Source organism: Leopardus geoffroyi, chromosome B3 (assembly GCF_018350155.1).
Source record: "Leopardus geoffroyi isolate Oge1 chromosome B3, O.geoffroyi_Oge1_pat1.0, whole genome shotgun sequence".
NCBI lineage: Eukaryota > Metazoa > Chordata > Mammalia > Carnivora > Felidae > Leopardus > Leopardus geoffroyi.
Genome location: NC_059337.1, coordinates 112,032,411 through 112,046,850, shown reverse-complemented (window position 1 = coordinate 112,046,850; position 14,440 = coordinate 112,032,411). Strand labels below are relative to the sequence as shown.

At 43.1% G+C, this 14,440-nt stretch overlaps 1 long non-coding RNA gene across 1 annotated transcript; it reads right to left on the bottom strand.

Moving 5' to 3' along the window:
• Window positions 1-721: 721 nt before the first annotated feature.
• LOC123582307 lies at window positions 722-3,527 on the bottom strand. Its single transcript, XR_006704306.1, has 2 exons — window positions 2,501-3,527; window positions 722-1,711 (listed from the first exon to the last, which is right to left on the bottom strand). It is a non-coding gene; the product is annotated as an uncharacterized LOC123582307 (long non-coding RNA).
• Between the last annotated feature and the right edge of the window lie 10,913 nt (window positions 3,528-14,440).

Sequence of the window (14,440 nt, the reverse complement as noted above, 5' to 3'; positions counted from 1 at the left end):
TCTTCCACCTGAGAAAGCACGTGGCTCTCCTGGGGGCATGTAAATGGTCTGAAAGATCTCTGACACAAGCCGGTCCTGGTCCTTAAGGACACCTTAAGTGTTAGGTTCAACAAATGAACATATCTTCTTGGCAGGAACAGTGGCTCAGGAACCAAGTCTATGATATAGAAGACTTTACCTATATTTCAATTTTCCCTCCTAGATGATGAGGATAATAATAGCACATACCTCCTAAGATTATTTCAAGGATAAGATAGTATATCTAAAGTGCTTGGGACAGTATCTAGCATATTCAATAAATGTCAAGAAATAAATGTCACTTAGTAAATAATTCTCAATATATGTCACTGATGCTTATGATGAAGGGGAGGAGGAAGAAGAAGGGTATCCTACTCAATGTCAACTAAATCCAAATTCCCCAAGAGAATTGTCTTTCAGGATTTAGTAGGAGAAAAATTGTTTTCTCCAAGAGAAACTGATGAGAATATAAATTTTTTTGTCACTGTGTTTAGGATTCTCAAATTAAATTTTAATCCCCAGTTACCACTATGTTAACCCTAGTGGTTAGAATATTTGCTTTTTGGCTTGTTTGTTTGTTTGGTCCTGATTTCTATTTTATTAGTCTTGTCTTTTATGTCCTTTATTGTAAGCTGCCTGGAATTCCTGTTGGAAGAGGTGAGATATAAACAATAAAATAAAAATAAAGAGAAGACACTCCATAAAAGTTTGCTGAATTTATTGAATTGTCGAATCTTTCCACATAAAGCAGACTGCTTCTGAAAAACGAGCAAGCACAAGAGAGAGCAATAAGAGAAAAACGGTCTTCTTATTTTCTTGTTTATGTATCAAAATTCTACCTAGGAGAGCAATCCCATTTCTCTCATTTCCTGTAGCCATAATGCAAATCCCCTTCTCCTTATGAGAGGATCTGAGAATCTGTGTGAGGGCAGATGCTTCAAGAGGCTGAGAGTACAAGTTACACACCATCTGTTCATCCTCTGCCTCGAGGCATGTGCCATTTCTTGTTGGAGTAGCAACTTCAACAGCTAATTTCAGCCCTGACTTTCATTACCCTTCCACCACTGCCCTGCCCTGCCTCGCGGAGAAGAAAGAAAGACAAAGGGAGAGAGAGTGGGAAGGGAAAGAAAGAGAAGGGAAGGAAAGGAAAGGAAGAAGAGAGAGAGAGAAAAGAAAGAAAATGTACATCAGCATCCTTGCGGATCAAAAAGATCTCATTTGAAGCCATTATTGAGGTTGCTATGGTGATGGACATTCTGATCCTGGGGTGAAGAAGCCACTGGTGCTGAGGAAAGCAATGAGTTACAGAGTTGTGGACGGACGGGCTCAGAGAGTGCCAGAGTGCCTCCTGGATGGAAAAAATGCCTGGCTGTTCCACCCACTCTCCGCACTCCTGCAAAGCCTTTCTGATGGAAAGCCAGCCTCTCCACAATCAGTTTAAACATTACCTGGTCCTTCTCACAACCTCCAGCATGCTCTGGGGTTCTGGCAGAGTCCTTTTTTCGTTACTCTTTAATGGGCCCTACGATGATGCACTGAAGGAGTGAACAATTTCCCTGTGAGGGTTTTGAGTTAGGTTGATTTGTAGAGGAGCCCAGCTTCTCCTCTGATTGATCCCCAGGGGACTGCCTTTCCTGATGTGCCCCAAAGCTATAGGCTTCTGAGTCTGCTTCACACTGGGACTGGCTTCCACCTGTTTGGGAAGTGATAATAGCGTATTTTAGACAGACATGGTTCAAAGGCAAACGGCACTCTGAGGATGTTCTCCTCCAAAGCTTTTTCTTCATGTACTTGCCCAGCCTGCTTCTCCCACCTCTGTCCCCTAAAAGTGTGTGCTTTTCTCATTTTGAAAAAGGTCTGTTAAATCCATTAGGTAATATACACAAGGTCTAAAAGCTGAGCCAACTAGTTTGTCTGACTAATGTGAACTAGCAAGGAGAACAATGAAGCACAAACAGAAGACAGGCAGAGAATGTTCCAACCTGAGGCTGGGGGCCACCAGGGAAAACTGAAGATAGGTGGAACCAACAGACACTCCCAGCGCTATTCTCCTGACTGGCTCTCTTACAAAGCTGGGAAGGCAAAAGTCTCTTTTTCCCAGCCTTCCTTGAATGGAGGAATGGCCATGTGACATCATTCCAGGCAACGATGTCTGATAGGGTCTTCTGAAAAGTTATTGTTTTTCCCAGTGGAAAAAAAAAAAGTACAGGAGTCTCCTCCTTATATCCACAGGGGATATGCTCTAAGACCTCCAGGGGATTCCTGAAACTGTGGATGGTACCAAAACTTATATATGCTATGTTTTTTCCCCTATACTTGCATACCTATAACAAACTTTATTTGATAAACCAGCTAAGATAAGAGATTAGCAATAATAATTAATATTAAAATAGAACAATTTTAATAATATACTGTAATACACATTATGTAAATGCGGTCTCCCCTTTCTCTGGCTCAAAATATCTTATTGTGCTGTACTCACCCTTCTGCTTCTTCTTGTGTTGATGAGAGATGATAAAAATCCATCAGAAGGAGAAACATCTGCTTCCAGACTGTGGTTGACCACGGGTAACTGAAATACAGAAGCAAAACTGCAGATTGGGGGGGGGGTACTATTGTACCACCTTTTTGTCCCTTCTGCATTTTCCCTTTCTTGAATGAAGACATGATGGCCTGAACAGCCATGTGACAACCATGAGGGACTTGCCAAGACATCCCCATGGCCTTAGCCCTGGTATCATCAAACCTCTAAACCAACACCAGCAATGGACTATCTCCAGACTTCCTTTTTGAGAGAAAAACAATCCTTATTTATTTAAACCATTGTAGTCGGGTTTTTTTAGTTTTTCTTTTCCTTTTACTGATAGTTAAATGTTTTCCTCATTGAAATAGGCCCTCTCATTTCCATATTCTGACTCTTTCTCAAAATGCAAACGTACAGGGAGAAGCAGACACCAAAGCCAATGAAAGCCTACTTCTTGAAAATTGTAAACTCAGAGTTATTTAATTTAAATCATTTGGCTGTGCCCAGTGATGTTCCATGCATCTTTTCTGCTGTTTCTAAAAATTAGCTAGGTTAGGATTTTCTTAGAGCTTCAGAAATTCCTCTGTGTGCTATGAGAAATAGAGCAGTATCTCATTGTCTTCTGACCAAACCATTTTGAAAGGGAGGAGACAAAGGGAGATGGGAAAGATGGCACAGGAGAATGATAAAGTAACGTAGCCCTACAGTTTCTGCGGGCATAGAAGAAAGGCCCATTTAATAAGCAAAATTCCTAAATGGCACAGTCATGAAGAGAGAGACAGGACCCTAATTTCCTTTCCCTTTTTTATATGACAAGCCCCAATCCCAACAACTCAATTTGCTGTTCTTTTGAGACATTTTCCACTGAGAAAGAAATTGAAGAGGGAATAAGGATACGTTCAACGCTGAAACACAACAATGGACGGTTTATAAGACTGATTTTTCCAAACTACTTTTTTTTTTTAATGTTTTATTTTATCTTTTAAGAGACAGAGAGGGACAGAGCACGAGCAGGGGAGGGGCAGAGAGAGAGGGAGACACAGAATCCAAAGCAGGTTCCAGGCTCTGAGCTGTCAGCACAGAGCGCAACGCGAGGCTTGAACTTGTGACCTGTGAGATCATGACCTGAGCCGAAGTCAGATGTTCAACCGACTGAGCCACCCAGGCACCCCTTCAAACTACTCTTACTGCATTGTGCTCACCACTGGTGTTGGCAGGTGTTTTGCTCTCTCTTTTCTACCTCTGGGATCCTGGACCCCTAGTTCATTCAAAGGTAGGGGTCATTTCCTCCAATGGCAAAGAAAACAGAGGATTCAAGCACCTACTTCCTCACTGACATCAACCGTCTACCATATTCCCAGACAAAATAAGAATAAAGTGAATCAAACTCCTATTCCTCAGGTTTCTCATCATTTTCTGGTTTCTCCAAAGTTCTTCTTCAACTTTCTTTAAGGGCTTTTCTCTCTCTAAAGATGTGTACATTCCTCAGGAAACTTTTCTACCCCCCCCCCCCACACACACACCAACACACACCCCACTGAATTTGTTGCCCCATATTTGATCCCAGATTCTGAGAGAAACCAGGAAAGACCCGGTGCACTTGCCCAAATCTACTTCTTTGTCAACATCTCAGATCTAAGGGAATATCTTTTCATACATTATATCAGACACCATCCTCATGCTTTAGACAAAGAAGTCTTGCTACTTTGGGACCTACGAGTGGAAAGTCTGAGAGCTGGGACATTTGGATGATTTTTTTTACAGGGGATCAGACTGGGAAGTGCCATCAGAAGGACTTCCCTTTTATATAGCCTCTGGATCAAGGAAAAATCTGACACAAAATGACTTGAGAAATAGTTTTAAGATCTGTTCACAAAAGGAAAAGATAACTCTTCAAATGATTTAATGAGAGATATTCATCTGTTCCTTTACTTAACAAAATACATTGAATGACTACTACATGCCAGGGACTAGAAATACTGAACAAGGCATGGACCTTGTTTTAGAATTGCTAACAATGTGATGGGAGGTGAAGGAACTGAGACATCAGAATGTGGTATGATAAGTACTATGACAGAGATAGATAGATGATAGATGGATAGATAAATGATAGATAGAGAGAGAGAGATGGAGAGATGGATAGATGGATGGATAGATAGTTGACGGATGGATAGATGGATGGATAGATGGATGGATAGCTAGCTAGATAGTTGATGGATAGATAATAGGTAGATGATAGATAGATAGATAGGAAGAGCATGTAAGCATCAAGAATGTTGTGTAGAAGTTAAATGACCAAAAGAACTCCAGAGGAGAGAGGAGATATGAACACAAGAGGCACTGAGCTAGGAGAATGGTCCTGGATTGGGAAGGCTGCCCAGGAGGTGCTGGGTGAGAGAATGGGAGCACTCTTTCACTGCCCAGGAGCTGTGTGGGGTCAGAGTCCATGCCTGCCAAAACTAGGGCTTTATATCACCTGCATCCTGGAAAATTGGAGGTTTCTTCATTTAGACCAAGCTGCCTATAGTAAGAACACAGCCCATCCACACCAAGCCTGCCCCTTTCTAGCTATCCTGGAGAGCTCTTCCCTGCAGTGCCAGGCTGGACAACTACAAAATTTTTGAAAAAGACAGCTAGGCTGGGTGGTGATTCATACTAGCAGAGTCATATTTCTATACAATCATTTATTTAGTGGCTTAATGGTCAAACTCCATTGTATTGATGTGCCACACATTACTGAACCAGTTCCCTAATTGTTGGTCATTTGGGTTGTTTTTTATTAATGGTGCTGTGGTAAGCCATTAAAGAAGTTTTAAGCAGTAATTTATGTGATGTATTCAAGTTAACCACCTGAAAGGACCTTTATTTTTCATCAACCTTTAAAAATCTACTTTAACTTCATTATGATTTTTACCAAAATGAACAACAAATCCCACCTCTGTCCTGTTGATCAGAACTCTGACTTTGTTTCACTGTCCTGCACAAGCAAATGGTTTGACTGCTCATTATAGAAACTTCCCAAAGACCCATCAGCTCTTTTAAAAAATACATCAATAGGGGCGCCTGGGTGGCGCAGTCGGTTAAGCGTCCGACTTCAGCCAGGTCACGATCTCGCGGTCCGTGAGTTCGAGCCCCGCGTCGGGCTCTGGGCTGATGGCTCAGAGCCTGGAGCCTGTTTCCGATTCTGTGTCTCCCTCTCTCTCTGCCCCTCCCCCGTTCATGCTCTGTCTCTCTCTGTCCCAAAAAAAAATAAATAAATAAACGTTGAAAAAAAAAAAATAAATAAATAAATAAAAAATACATCAATAGAGCGTGCCGTAAGGTCCTTTGAATCCCTCCCCTCAAAATCCTCACCTTGCTGTTCCCACCAACCCTGGATTATTCCTACCCAATCCAAACCAAATGTCATCTTCCTCCTAACCTCCACTGAAAGACTTACCTTAAACCAAACTTTCATTCTCAGTAAGTTCTGACTTTCCCTTTCCTGTTCTGAGACATTGCCAACGATTTTCAAGGTTGTGGTCTCCTTCATGGCAGAGAGCTAGTAAGTTCAGTTTTGACTTAGCAACAGGTTGCACTGGTGAGATCTGAGGAGCCAGCTAATGACAGGGTCTACACATTTTGCATTGTGATATCCTCAAGCTGTCTTTTGGAAAGATTGTACTAGTTGATATTTCCACCAACGCTGCACTGGTGGTCCCATTTTCCCATCTCTCATCAATATAGGGTTTTTTTTTTTTTCACTGTATTTGCTAATTTGAGAGACAAAAGAATCAAACACTCATTGTTATTTGTATTTCTTTACTATGTGGTGAGCTGGACCATACACTATGATCTCTGAAATTGGACAGATTGGATCCTCTTACCAGGGCCATGTTAATCTTGGCTCTGTGGTTTAGATTCTAATTCTGTGAAATGGGGTGTGTCGGTCTGAGTTCTCCAGAAAAATAGAATAAGAATTCTTTTCCATCTTTCTCTCTTTGAACAATATCTAGACATCTCTAGATGTGGGGGAGGGTGTGGGGGAGGAAAGAGAAGGAGAGCGAGAAAGAGAGAAAGATTGATGGATATACTGTAAGAAATTGGCTCACATTATTACAGAGACTGAAAAGTCCCTAGATCTGCAGTCATTAAGCTGGAAACTCAGGAGAGCCAAAGGTGTACCTTCCAGTTTGAGTCCAAGGCAGGAGAAGACTGATGCCCCAGCTCAGAGATAGGCAGGTAAACAGAATTCTCCCTTACTCAACATGTATTCTATTCATGACTTCAATGGATTGGAAGGCCACCCATGCTGGGGAGGGCAATCTGCTTTACTCGGTCTACCAATTCAAACTTTAATATCATCCAGAAACACACTGACAGAAACACCAGAAATAATGTTTAACCTAATATCTGGGCACTTCAGGGCCCAATGAAGTTGACACAGAAAATTAATTATCACATAGGAGTAATAATTGTCCCTGCTAAAGAAAGGGTTGTGGGAATTAAATAACACAGGTAAAGTGCTTAAAATGGTGCCTGGCACATAGTGGGCACACAATAAAATATTTAAGAAATGAGATTCATCATTTCATATCAGAAGGGGAAGATTCTATTACAAGTGTTGAGTTTAGCTTTCAACTCTTGAAAGATTTTTATTATACCATTTTCTAATTGTTTTCATGGTGTTAGTATGTGACAATAGTATGGTTGATCAACCAATTCTAGAATTTTGCTCAGAGGGTAAATGGAGCTTTATTATAGGAGAAGGTCAGTATCTGAGCAGGAAAGGAGCCTGTAGTCAGTGGGCTTCTCCCCAGCTGTGTGGCTGGGTCAGGGGTTACACCCCACTGGGAAATGGGTATAATGAGTTCCTGTTGATTTACCACCCCACCATTCTGGTTAAAAATTTAAATGGTAATTTTCTTCTAAGTGCAAATCATAAGCCCATTCACTAAATGAATTAATTTGAATGACAATCATGTAGAGAAGAAAAATGAGGACTCTGGTTTTTCATTGCAGACTAGGCCTCTATGTCTTTAAAAAAAAAAAAAAAAAAAAAGCAAGGAGGAAGGAATGGAAATAACAGTGCAAACCAGGCAGGATCCCTGATGATGACTCAATGGCTTTCAGCTCCTGGAAATTACAATAAAAGGACATAAAATTACAGCACCAATTTCTCCAAAATGGCCCTGTACTTCTTCAGAAATGGTCTGGGACATTCAGGTATTCATATATATAGTCTTTGAACTAGAAAAGATAATCAAGATCTTAGTCCTCTGTTAAAAACCATCCAATGACTCCCCATCTCCCTGCATCTGACTTGAAATTCAACCTTGTGAAAAAGGCTTTCACTACCCACTGGATCTGGCCCCGCTCTGACCCTTGTTCTCTCTCAGATTTGGGGTGGGGGGAAAACCTCACATCTGCCACATTCCCAACCACCTTACGGGGTTGTTGGCGCTTTGACTCCTGTTCCTGTGTCTGTGCCAAATGATACTCTTTCTGCTCTGTGACTCCCCTCCAGGTGACATTCATCTACATTTTCAAAGAACACCACCTCAGATATTTTAACAGAGAGGAGAATTTTAAGTGGAGAACCTATAGGTATTTTTTTTTATCAGCTTACTTATTAAAGGATTGAAGAGTTTTTCATACTACTAAGCTCTGTTCTCATTCTCCCATATCAGAGCTCAAACAAGGTTGAATCACAGGAGGACACCCTCAAACATTTGTTTTGAAGGATGAGACTATTCAATGAGGGAACGGAGAAAATTAGAGACCCTGAGAGGGAAAGAGGAAGATCGTGAGGGAGAAGTTTGGACAGTTGTGAAGTTAAGAGGATTTATAGACATCTAGTCAGGGAAAGCTCTTGCCCCCACACATCCCCTCCACTCTTCCTTTCCTAGAAAGTCAGGGGTCTCCAAGACCACCTCAAGGTCAATGTTTTGCCAGGAGGACTCACATGATTCAGTATTTAATCAACTCAAGGCTAAGATTTATTACAGCGAAAGGATACAAAGCAAAATCAGCCAAGGGAAGCCAGGTATGAGCTTTCAAGAGTTCTGTTTCTTTGGTCATACAGGACACATTTAATTCCCTCAGCAACAAATCATAACTCTATGATGCTACCAGGGAAGTTCAAGAGAGACTCAGTGCTCAAGGTTTTTACGGGGGGCTCATGTAGGCACTGTCTGCTTAGCATGCCCCAAAATTCCAGACTCTCGGAAGAAAAGCAGCAGTTCAGCATACACCACATTATTTGCACAAACAGTTGAGGCACGGTGAGCTACTTTTCAGTTGAGGTGGTGGGAACCTTCCCGAAAGGTGAGTTCCCAGAGGCCAACCTTGCAAGCTGGCCTCTCAAATCACAGCTGCGTCAGACCTGCTATGGCAATTCTTTCTGTATACATTTCTGGGTCTGCTCAATGTCTCCTGCAACACTACTTTCCACCAAGTGTCCCACTCAGGGGACTGAGGCGGCTGTTGAGGTCCCTCGGGAAAGGGCAAACAAGTCGACTTGGCGAAGCCATACATATATATATACGTACATTTCAAGTGACCTTTTCTTCCTGTGGTGTCAGAGCTTCTGACAAGATTTCATTGCCACACTTCCCCCAAACCAGCTTCTCCCTGCCTCACTCCACTCCCCCACTCCTGGAATCAGTTGTACTGGCTAGGTGCGTCTAATGTTCTCCTTGGCCTTTGGGAGTGAGTGTGGAAGCCCCCTGGCCACCCCCGACTCCAGAGGAGGATGAGTTCATTCATCAGGTATTACGGGGCATCTCAGGACACAGAATGGGCCACAGGAATCATGGAGAGTGACACTGCAAATAGCCCCAGCAGGAGGGACCCTGATCTGAGGGTAAATCACTCTGGAAATCACACCTAGAAGCATAAGGCAGGGGTGAAGGAAAGACTCTGGGGTCTGGGTTTAGGTTCTAGCTCTGTTCCTGGCTAATTGTGGGGTCCCAAACTCTGTATTTGGAAAGTGAGGGTGATAAACTCTATCTTGTATTTGTTAGGAGGATTAAATAAGAAACTCAACACAAAGTGCCAGTTCTCGTCTTTCATCTTTTCTCTGCTCTAAACGGCTCCAAATCATGCCTGATTCTCTCAGTAGCTAAATTCCAATGTTCAAGGCATTAGAAGACAGCTCTGTAGTGTAAACAATAACCCTGCCTCACTCTCCCAGCAAGGATTATCGACCCAGACGAGGTCTGTTTGCTCAGCAGGAAAAGGCTCTGAATATAAAGGTTCCCACAGAAATCCCAGAGCCCCAGAAAGCTAGACTAAAGGAGAAAAAGTTTAAACAAGTTTAAGTTGAGAGTTGATCATAATCAACAAATATTTATCCTAGATCTATTCCTGGGATGGGGACAGCAAGGACTGTAAGAGAAGTAAGGGATGAGACCCAGTGGTCTTGACTCCTAGGGAGCTGGGATTCCATTAAAAAGAGGAGCTTCAGTCACTTGGGGTAATAAGACAGGTGTACAGAATAGAATGAAATCAAAAGTTTGTTTACAGGCAGAACAGGCTCTATAGCGTGCTACAGGAACAGTCAGGAAGTAAGGGGACTGTCCTCTGGGCTTTTGCAGTAGGCAGCCCTTAAGAAGGCCCCCCCAAACCCCCACCTCCAGTATTCAAGCCCTTGGTAATACCCTCTCATGTGGGCTGGACTTAATGATTTAGTTCTAATAAACAAGATACAGCAGAAGTAATGGAATGTCATTTGTGACATTATGTTATAAAAAGACTGTAGCTTCAGGGGCACCTGGGTGGCTCAGTCAGCTAAGTATCCGACTTCAGCTCAGGTCATAATCTTGCAGTTCGTGAGTTCAAGCCCTGTCTAGGGCTCTGTCCTGACAGCTCAGAGCCCGGAGCCTGTTACAAGTTCTGTGTCTCCTTCTCTGTCCCTTCCTCTCTCTCTCATTCTCTCTCTCTCTCTCTCTCTCTCTCAAAAATAAATAAATATTAAAAAAAATTTTTTTTAAAAGACCATACCTTCTACGTGGATATTTTACGTGCTTTCACTTGTTCACTTGCCCTAAGGAAAGCCAGTTGCCATGTCATAAGATGCCCTAAGGAGAGGCTCCCATGGCAAGAAACTGAGGTAGTCCTCCCACCAATAGCCAACAAGGAATTGAGCAGTGCCAGTGACCATGGGATTGAGCCTGGAAGTGGGCCTCCTAGTCAAATGACACTGCAGCCCTGGCTGATGGTTTTCAACCTTATGAGAGAACTTGAACCAGAGGCACCTACCTAAGCTGCACCTTGATTTCTGACTCCCAGAAACTGTGGGATAATGAATGTTTGTTGTTTGTCGCTACTAAGTCGTGGAATTAATACAGCTGACAAGAATGAGTGGGACCACAGGGGGTGGAAGGTGTGAGGGGGAAGGAGGTAAAGGAGAAAGGGGGACAGAAGGAAACAGAGATAAGGAGAATGAATATGAATGAATTTCAAGTGAACATTTTGGTGAGAAACACTATTGAGGAGACTAGCTCCTGGTTAAAAACCTGTGTGTGTTTTTAGTCCTGACCATAGGTAATTACAGAGGCTTTGCCTGGCAGGTCCGGGGGGAAGCTGCCCTCGCCACAGCAGCCTTGGTGCACGGCCTCCATCGCATCTGGAGGGAGGTGCAGTCAAGCACTCAGGCCCCCCTCGCTGGTCACGCTCTTGGTTTCTTTGCATTCCTAGCTGGGAGACACCTTTGTTCCCGTCTCCCTGTCTGAGGCTTGAGCAGTGGTCCTCTTCAGATGCCCATCTCTGCTGAATCCTCCTTAGTGGAGGGAGGAATGGACATGGGGGAGGAAACCCTGAAGACACTCTCTTCACTGTCTCAGTACCCAGTACTTTTCCACTCGGAGCCCTTCCCCCATCCCTTTCCCCCAATCTCAGGATCCAAAAAACTACCTTTTCTTCAGGGGCTTCCTCAAGAGCAAGACAACCCTCACATCTGTGCTGATCCACTTGACTCTGGACTGCTGTGCCTTTCCACAAGGGGAAATGGAACAGGGCCAGTCATTATCTTTTCCAGTTTTAGACTTGCTGATACCATAGCAATGAGTGGTTTATGGTTTAACTCTTTCATTTTTGGCTTGTTGCTTTAACCAGGTACTCTGCCACCTGGTAGCTCCATCCTCTCTCTCCCAGCTCGGGTGAGCCTCTGACAATGGTCACAAAGGTATGGAAGGAGCAACATTTGTGGCCTAGGCCGGACTCTAGCTGGAGAAAATGAGAAATAAGAGTCCTAGAAAAACTCAGCTCCATCACTGAAGAAGATGACTTCCAGAGAAGGAAACCAAAGCTCCTGGAAGGAAATGATGGATAGAAGGTATGTTCCTTGTCATCTGTCATCTTCAATAAGTCTCCACTTGTTTTTTAGAGCATCATCCACTTACAGACAGGTGCAGCCCCTGTCCTCTGGGGCCGTGCTGTCCTGATGACTTTGCTAGCATCATCAGCATCACCTGGGAGCTTGTTGGAAATGCAGAATCTTGGGCTCCATTCAGACCTACTGTGTTATAATCTGCACACTAACAAGATTCCCAGGTGATTTGTAAGCACGGGTCTAAAACAGGCTGACAGACTCATACGCTTAAAAACAAACAAAAACAAAATCCTAAAATGATTGTGTTAATAAGGGAAGTTGAGAATTGGAATCAACTAATTAATCACTCACCCAATTATTTATTTATTAAAAAATATTTAACGATCATCTGCACTGGACATACAAAACTGAAAATCAATATACACAAGTTCTTGTGCCCCAAAGAACTTAGAGCTGGAAGAGCAGTCACACATGTAAATAGCCAAAGAAGAGCTGTTGCAGGTACTAAAATGGAAGTATTTACAGGTATAGAGGGGCATAAAGAAGGCAACATTCCACACAAAAGGTGTGAAGGATCAAGAACAACTTGAGTTGAGTCTTATAGATGACTGTAACCAACGGCAGAGAAGGACACTCAAGGCTGAGGTTTCTAAAAGCTCGTCCCATTTGGAAATAGTTTGGTGTGGCTGGGGAATGGAAACGCAGGGTGGGTTTGGCAAAAAATGGTGCTGGAGCAAGATACAGGGCAAACTTGTGAAGGCCTGATGTACCCATGCTAAGGAATTTGGATTGTCTCCTGTAGGGATCTGTGGACAATGTCTCAGGTTGCTTTTGCAAAAGAAGACCCATTTAAAAGTGGCTTTTGTTGTAAGGGCATTTAATTTTCTCATATAATAAAAAGGCCAGCAATTGAAAGCTGAAGGGACTCATCAATGTGGGGCTCCTTCCTCAAGCACAATATGGGAGTCCAGACCCAAGCATCACAGCTTCAACACACAACATCCGAAAGCAAGTAAAAAAGAGAATTCTTCCCCCTTGTATCTTTTTCATTAAAGAGAAACTTGCGGGGCGCCTGGGTGGTGCAGTCGGTTAAGCGTCCGACTTCAGCCAGGTCACGATCTCACGGTCCGTGAGTTCGAGCCCCGCGTCGGGCTCTGGGCTGATGGCTCAGAGCCTGGAGCCTGTTTCTGATTCTGTGTCTCCCTCTCTCTCTGCCCCTCCCCCGTTCATGCTCTGTCTCTCTCTGTCCCAAAAATAAATAAACGTTGAAAAAAAAAAAAAGAGAGAAACTTGCTTCCCAGAAGCCCTCAGAATTCTTCCCCTCAAGTCCAGTTAGCCAAGGCATATTCCTATGCCTTAGCTGCAAGGGAATCTGGGAAGGTGAATATTTGGCACTTTGGGCATCTCCCACAGGAAACCAGCAATGCCAACTTGTAAGAACAGTGTTGGGAATGGCTGAGGAACGGTGACGAATAGTATCTGACACAGGTGGATGTTAAGCAGGGGAATCATGTGATAAGATTTACATTTGTCAGACAACTCTGCCGGCAGCATGGAGAAGAACTGGATGGGGAGTTAAGAAGGTAAGAGAAGGGTAGGCTGAAGGTAGATCTGTGGAAGATGGTGGACCATTAGTGGCCCTTGGAGGAGCCAATATCTCCATGTACACACGTGAGACGTCCTGCTGGAGCACACAAAAGCAGTATAGGGCCCTTTCAGGGCTGAGGTGCTACCTAAACCAGTGATTTCTGTATTATTACAATCCCTGTAATCCCGTCTCAGCCTCCCAGTTGAAGAGGTTTGGGAAAATTAGGACTACATAGGACACATTGGAATTCATTTGTTTCCCATAAAATTACGTGTGACTCTGTTGAACAACATGGGTTTGAACTGCACATGTCTACTTATATGCAGATTTTTTTGGATAAAAAATGTGCTATAAATGTATTTTCTCTTTCTTATGATTTTCTTTTTTTAAAAAAGAGTCTATTTCTTTTGAGAGAGAGCACGTGAGTAGGGAAGGAGCAGAGAGAGAGAGAGAGAGAGAGAGAGAGAATCCCAAGCAGGTTCCACACTGTCAGTGCAGAGCCTGATGTGGGGTTCAATCTCCCAAACTGTGAGATCATGACCCGAGCTGAAATCAAGAGTCAGATGCTTAACAGACCGAGCCACCCAGTCACCCCTCTTAGGATTTTCTTAATAACATTTTCTTTTCTCCAGATGACTTTATTATAAGAATACAGTACATAGATACGTGATATTTTGAAAAATGTGTTGTTTATCCAGTCAACAGTAGACTATTAGTGTTAATTTGGGGGGAGTCAAAAGTTATACTTGAGAGTTTTACTGCACACAGGAGTGGGGGTCGGCACCCCAACCCCTCTCATTGTTCAAAGTCAACTGTATAGTAATAGTTAATACTGAGGAGCTTTATGTTGGAAAGCGCCAAAAAAGTGTCCTTAGGGCCAACTGAGTAAATGTTTAAAAGGGCTTATAAAACTGAATTTCCAGAAAGCATTTCAGACCAACCTTTCAACAGCTGTCATATGTACAAGTTACTTGGAAAGGTTTTTCAAAAGGCTAAG